Below are 6729 nucleotides of genomic sequence, written 5' to 3'. Positions count from 1 at the left end.
CTGACAATTCTATAGCAATACAGAGTGGGAAAATGGCTCCGACAGAGAGGGCTGCCTCGCTTCTAGTACTTAGGAAACTTTGCAGTATTTTGTTTTTGCATGTATTATTTCTTACATTGTTAGCTCAGAAAATCTTAACTGTTATTACATACAGCTGGGAAGAACTATTGGATATCAGAGCGGCGTCAACTTACCAACACTATGACCAGGAATACGACTTTCCCGAAGCGGATCCTTTGTCCGCACCACCCAGGGCATTGGAACTGATTCCAGAGGCCGACCCAAAACAACGCCGCTGGAGAGGCAGCCAGAGCGGTCTTCTAGTCAGACTTAGGAGGCGCGCACATCGCTTCTGAGTATATTACTTGCTAATGTCCAGTCCCTAGATAACAAAGTGGACGAGATCAGGGCAAGGGTTGCTTTCCAGAGAGACATCAGAGATTGTAACATACTCTGTTTCACGGAAACATGGCTCTCTCGGGATATACTGTCCCCGTCCATACAGCCATCTGGGTTCTCAGTACATCGCGCCGACAGGAATAAACATCTCTCCAGGAAGAAGAAGGGTGGGGGGATTTGTTTCATGATTAACGACTCATGGTATAATTGTAACAACATACAGGAACTCAAGTCATTTTGTTCACCTGACCTAGAATTCCTCACAATCAAATGCAGACCGTATTATCTCCCAAGAGAATTCTCTTCGGTTATTGTTACAGCCGTGTATATCCCTCAAGCCGATACCACAACGGCCCTCAAGGAACTTCACTGGACTTTATGCAAACAGGAAACTATATATCCTGAGGCTGCATTTATTGTAGCTGGGGATGTTAACAAAGCAAATTTGAGGAAAAGGCTACCTAAATTCTATCAGCATATTGACTGTAGCACTCGTGTAACCGGTGTGAAATGGCTAGCTAGTTAGCGGTGCGCACTAGTAGCGTTTCAATCGGTGACGTCACTCGCTCTGAGACCTTGAAGTAGTTGTTTCCCTTGCTCTGCAAGGGCCGTGGCTTTTGTGGAGCGACGGGTAACGGTGCTTCGAGGGTGACTGTTGTCGATGTGTGCAGAGGGTCCCTGGTTCAAGCCCAGGTAGGGGCGAGGAGAGGGACGGAAGCAACACTGTTACACTCACACTGGAAAAACACTGGATCACTGCTACACTAATTTCCTCTATGCATACAAGGCCCTCCCCCGACCTCCTTTCGGCAAATCTGACCACGACTCCATTTTGCTCCCCCCTTCCTATAGGCAGAAACTCAAACAGGAAGCACTCGTGCTAAGGACTACTCAATGCTGGTCTGACCAATCGGAATCCACGCTTCAAGATTGTTTTGATCACGCGGACTGGGATATGTTCTGGGTAGCCTCTGAGAATAATATAGACGTATACGCTGATTCAGTGAGTGGGTTTATAAGGAAGTGTATAGGAGATGTCGTACCCACTGTGACTATTAAAACCTACCCTAACCAGAAACCGTGGATAGATGGCAGCATTCGCAAAAAACTGAAAGCACAAACCACCGCATTTAACCACGCTGGCAGGGATGTAGCTCAGTTGGTAGAGCATGGTGTTTGCAATGCCAGGGTTGTGGGTTCGATTCCCATGGGGGGCCAGTATGAAAAAATAATGTATGCACTCTCTAACAGTAAGTCGCTCTGGATAAGAGCGTCTGCTAAAATGACTTTAAAAATAAAAAATTAAAATGGCAAGGTGACGGAGAATATGGCAGAATACAAACAGAGTAGTCGTTCCCTCCGGAAAGCAATCAAACAGGCAAAACGTCAATATCGAAACAAAGTGGAGTCGCAATTCAACGGCTCAGACACGAGACGTATGTGGCAGGGTTTACAGACAATAACGGACTACAATAGGAAAACCAGCCATGTCGCGGACACTGACGTATTGCTGCCAGACAAGCTAAACAAGTTCTTTGCCCGCTTTGAGGATAACACAGTGCTACCAAGAACTGTGGGCTCTCCTTCTCCGTGGCCGACATGAGTAAGACATTTAAACATGTTAACCCTCGCAAGGCTGCCGGCCCAGACGGCATTCCTAGCTGCGTCCTCAGAGAATGCGCAGACCAGCTGGCTGGTGTGTTTACAGACATATTCAATCTCTCCCTATCCCAGTCTGCTGTCCCCACATGCTTCAAGATGGCCACCATTGTTCCTGTACCCAAGAATGCAAAGGTAACTGAACTAAATGACTATCGCCCCATAGCACTCACTTCTGTCATCACGAAGTGCTTTGAGAGACTAGTCAAGGATCATATCACCTCCACCTTACCTGTCACCCTAGACCCATTTCAATTTGCTTACCGCCCCAATAGGTCCACAGACAATGCAATCGCCATCACACTGCACACTGCCCTATCCCATCTGGACAAGAGGAATACCTATGTAAGAATGCTGTTCATTGACTATAGCTCAGCATTCAACACCATAGTACGAGGCCCTGGGTCTCAACCCCGCCCTGTGCAATTGGGTCCTGGACTTCCTGACTGGCCGCCCCCAGGGGGGGAAGGTAGGAAACAACATCTCCACTTCACTGATCCTCAACACTGGGGCCCCAAAAGGGTGTGTGCTCAGCCCCCTCCTGTACTCCCTGTTTACCCATGAAATTTGGCTTGTCACCTAAAACACTCACAAACCTTTACAGATGCACAATTGAGAGCATCCTGTCGGGCTGTTTCACCGCCTGGTACGGCAACTGCACCGCCCACAACCGCAGGGCTCTCCAGAGGGTGGCACGGTCTGCAAAACGCATCACCAGGGGCAAACTACCTGCCCTCCAGGACACCTACAGCACCCAATGTCACAGGAAGGCCAAAAAGATAATCAAGGACAACTACCACCCGAGCCACTGCCAGTTCTCCCCGCTATCATCCAGAAGGCAAGGTCAGTACAGGTGCATCAAAGCTGGGACCGAGAGACTGAAAAACAGCTTCTATCTCAAGGCCATCAGACTGTTAAACAGCCATCACTAGCACAGAGGCGCTGCTGCCTACATACATACTTGAAAATCACTGGCCACTTTAATAAATGCAACACTAGTCACTTTAATAATTCTTATCCAGAGCGACTTCCAATTAGTGAGTGCATACATTTTTCATACTGGCCCCCCGTGGGAAACGAACCCACAACCCTTGCGTTGCAAGCACCATGCTCTACCAACTGAGCTACAGGAGCTACATATCTTGCATTACCCATCTCATATGTACAGTGAGGGAAAAAAGTATTTGATCCCCTGCTGATTTTGTACGTTTGTCCGCTGACAAAGACATGATCAGTCTATAATTTTAATGGTAGGTTTATTTGAACAGTGAGAGACAGAATAACAACAACAAAATCCAGAAAAACGCATGTCAAAAATTTTATAAATTTATTTGCATTTTAATGAGGGAAATAAGTATTTGAACCCTCTGCAAAACATGACTTAGTACTTGGTGGCAAAACCCTTGTTGGCAATCACAGAGGTCAGACGTTTCTTGTAGTTGGCCACCAGTTTGCACACATCTCAGGAGGGATTTTGTCCCACTCCTCTTTGCAGATCTTCTCCAAGTCATTAAGGTTTCGAGGCTGACGTTTGGCAACTCGAACCTTCAGCTCCCTCCACAGATTTTCTATGGGATTAAGGTCTGGAGACTGGCTAGGCCACTCCAGGACCTTAATGTGCTTCTTCTTGAGCCACTCCTTTGTTGCCTTGGCCATGTGTTTTGGGTCATTGTAATGCTGGAATACCCATCCAAGACCCATTTTCAATGCCCTGGCTGAGGAAATGAGGTTCTCACCCAAGATTTGACGGTACATGGCCCCGTCCATCGTCCCTTTGATGCGGTGAAGTTGTCCTGTCCCCTTAGCAGAAAAACACCCCCAAATCATAATGTTTCCACCTCCATGTTTGACGGTGGGGATGGTGTTCTTGGGGTCATAGGCAGCATTCCTCCTCCTCCAAACACTGCGAGTTGAGTTGATGGCAAAGAGCTCGATTTTGGTCTCATCTGACCACAATACTTTCAACCAGTTCTCCTCTGAATCATTCAGATGTTCATTGGCAAACTTTAGATGGGCATGTATATGTGCTTTCTTGAGCAGGGGGACCTTGCGGGCGCTGCAGGATTTCAGTCCTTCACGGCGTAGTGTGTTACCAATTGTTTTCTTGGTGACTATGGTCCCAGCTGCCTTGATATCATTGACAAGATCCTCCCATGTAGTTCTGGGCTGATTCCTCACCCTTCTCATGATCATTGCAGCTCCACAAGGTGAGATCTTGCATGGAGCCCCAGGCCGAGGGAGATTGACAGTTCTTTTGTGTTTCTTCCATATGCGAATAATCGCACCAACTGTTGTCACCTTCTCACCAAGCTGCTTGGCGATGGTCTTGTAGCCCATTCCAGCCTTGTGTAGGTCTACAATCTTGTCCCTGACATCCTTGGAGAGCTCTTTGGTCTTGGCCATGGTGGAGAGTTTGGAATCTGATTGATTAATTGCTTCTGTGGACAGGTGTCTTTTATACAGGTAACAAACTGAGATTAGGAGCACTCCCTTTAAGAGTGTGCTCCTAATCTCAGCTCGTTACCTGCATAAAAGACACCTGGGAGCCAGAAATCTTTCTGATTAAGAGGGGGTCAAATACTTATTTCCCTCATTAAAATGCAAATCAATTTATAACATTTTCGACATGCGTTTTTCTGGATTTTGTTGTTGTTATTCTGTCTCTCACTGTTCAAATAAACCTACCATTAAAATTATAGACTGATCATGTCTTTGTCAGTGGGCAAACGTACAAAATCAGCAGGGGATCAAATACTTTTTTCCCTCACTGTATATACTGTATTCTATACTATCTACTGTATCTTAGTCCATGCCGCTCTGACATCGCTCATCCATATATTTATATATTCTTATTCCATTCCTTTGCTTAGATTTGTGTGTATTAGATATTTGTTGTGGAACTGTTTGATATTACTTGCTAGATATTAGTGCACTGTCGGAACTAGAAGCACAAGCATCTCGCTACATTCGCAATAACATCTGCTAACCATGTGTTTGTGACCAATACATTGGTTTTGATTTGATTTTATTTGAAAGCGGCCGTGCGTTTGGACAATTAAATGCAGTAAATAAAACCTAATAAAAACATCGGTCTCGTCCAGGACCAGAGTCTATGCAGACAGGTGCGCCATAGCCAATCAGAGCTACAGTAGGCCTTTATTTTCCACACAGGCCTTCCATCATTCACTTTGAACTGGACTGTGTGTTTACAGGCAGTTGCAACTGTGTGACTTTAGATCATTAGAACACATTCGCCAAAAGCCCCAAAATACACCTGAATGGATTTCTGCAAATATGTCAATACCACTTGGGAGTCCTCTTACATTTGGGAACTTTACAGTCCTATTGATCAAACAACCATGAAAGGTAGGCTCTCGCTCCCTCAATTATGCACATCAACAACAAATGCTAGCCAGAGAAAGATGAGCTAAAATCTAATGAAGGAACATTAGATAAACCCTCTCAAACCTTTCAGTTTGTTGGCTGTCAAAAATGCACAGATAAACGATGGGGAATTGTAGCCTACTCGTCCTTCTGCAGCTTGCCTGCCAACAATGCATGCTTGTCCCAACCAAGCACTTAAAGCTAACTGACTAAATGTGGATAGCTTGCTATCTAGCTACTTCCAGACATAAATGATAGAACATCTTACTCTGACCATTTTACTCGCCCTAGCAGAGCTGGTTAGGCTGTTTTCAAGTTAACTAGAGCGTTCGTGACAGTTCTGGTATCAGTCATTGTTAAGCAAACAATCAAACTTTACTCGGTGTGTCGACGGTTGGGCACGGCTGTGTTGTGACTGGGTCAGAGGGTCAGGGATGGTAGGAGATAGTGATGGAGAAGAAAGTGAAGCAAGTATAGAGCATAGCGATACAAATAAAGGGGGGAATAGGAAAGGGAAAAAGAAAGCGGGAGAGAAAGGGAGTAGGGGTTTGAAGGGGAGTGAGAGGTTTATGGAGGCGGAGATGAAGAAGAAGAAAATAAAGTATGAGGAGAACAGTTTCCAACGCCAGCATCAGTTCAGAGGTAGGGAGTGCCGAGGAAGGGCAAGATAAGTCGTGAGGGGAGCATGGAGGTGAGGAGGAGCATAAAGTGATTCTGAAGTTTAGGGAGGAAGGGGGAGTTGGGGCGATAAGTCCGATAAGGTTGACAGCTGTGATAAAAGAGTTGATCGGGGAAGTTGTCAATGCTAAAGTGTTAAGAGATGGGAGCTTGTTGTGCAGAGGGAAAAAGCTCTGAGTGAAGCAAATAGGGAAGTGTAAGGTGGTGTAGAGCAGCTGGACTGATGAAGTAGTGGATTAAAGGGGTGATAACAGGAGTGCCTGTGAGTATTAGCAGTAAAGAGGTAAGTGACAACTTGAGAGGAGGCATTCTGGTGAAGTTTTGAAGATTGCAAGCAACAAGGGATGTGGTTTGGGTAGATAGCCCAGCTATTCTGTTACACTTCAAGGACAGGGTACTGCCAAATAAAGTAACCATAGGATATATACGAGTTATTATGTGAGGGCTTATGTACCGAAGCCTTTAAGATGTTATAACTGCCAGGGTTTGTGCATGTGGCAACAGCCTGTAAAGAGAAAAAGAGGTGTGCCAGGTGTGGAGGGGAGCATGAGTATGGGAAGTGTGGGGATGGTGTACAACCAAAGTGCTGCAGCTGTGGGGGGGTCATAG

The sequence above is a fragment of the Coregonus clupeaformis genome, chromosome 10, assembly GCF_020615455.1.
Source record: "Coregonus clupeaformis isolate EN_2021a chromosome 10, ASM2061545v1, whole genome shotgun sequence".
Lineage (NCBI taxonomy): Eukaryota > Metazoa > Chordata > Actinopteri > Salmoniformes > Salmonidae > Coregonus > Coregonus clupeaformis.
This window is presented reverse-complemented; position numbering follows the sequence as displayed.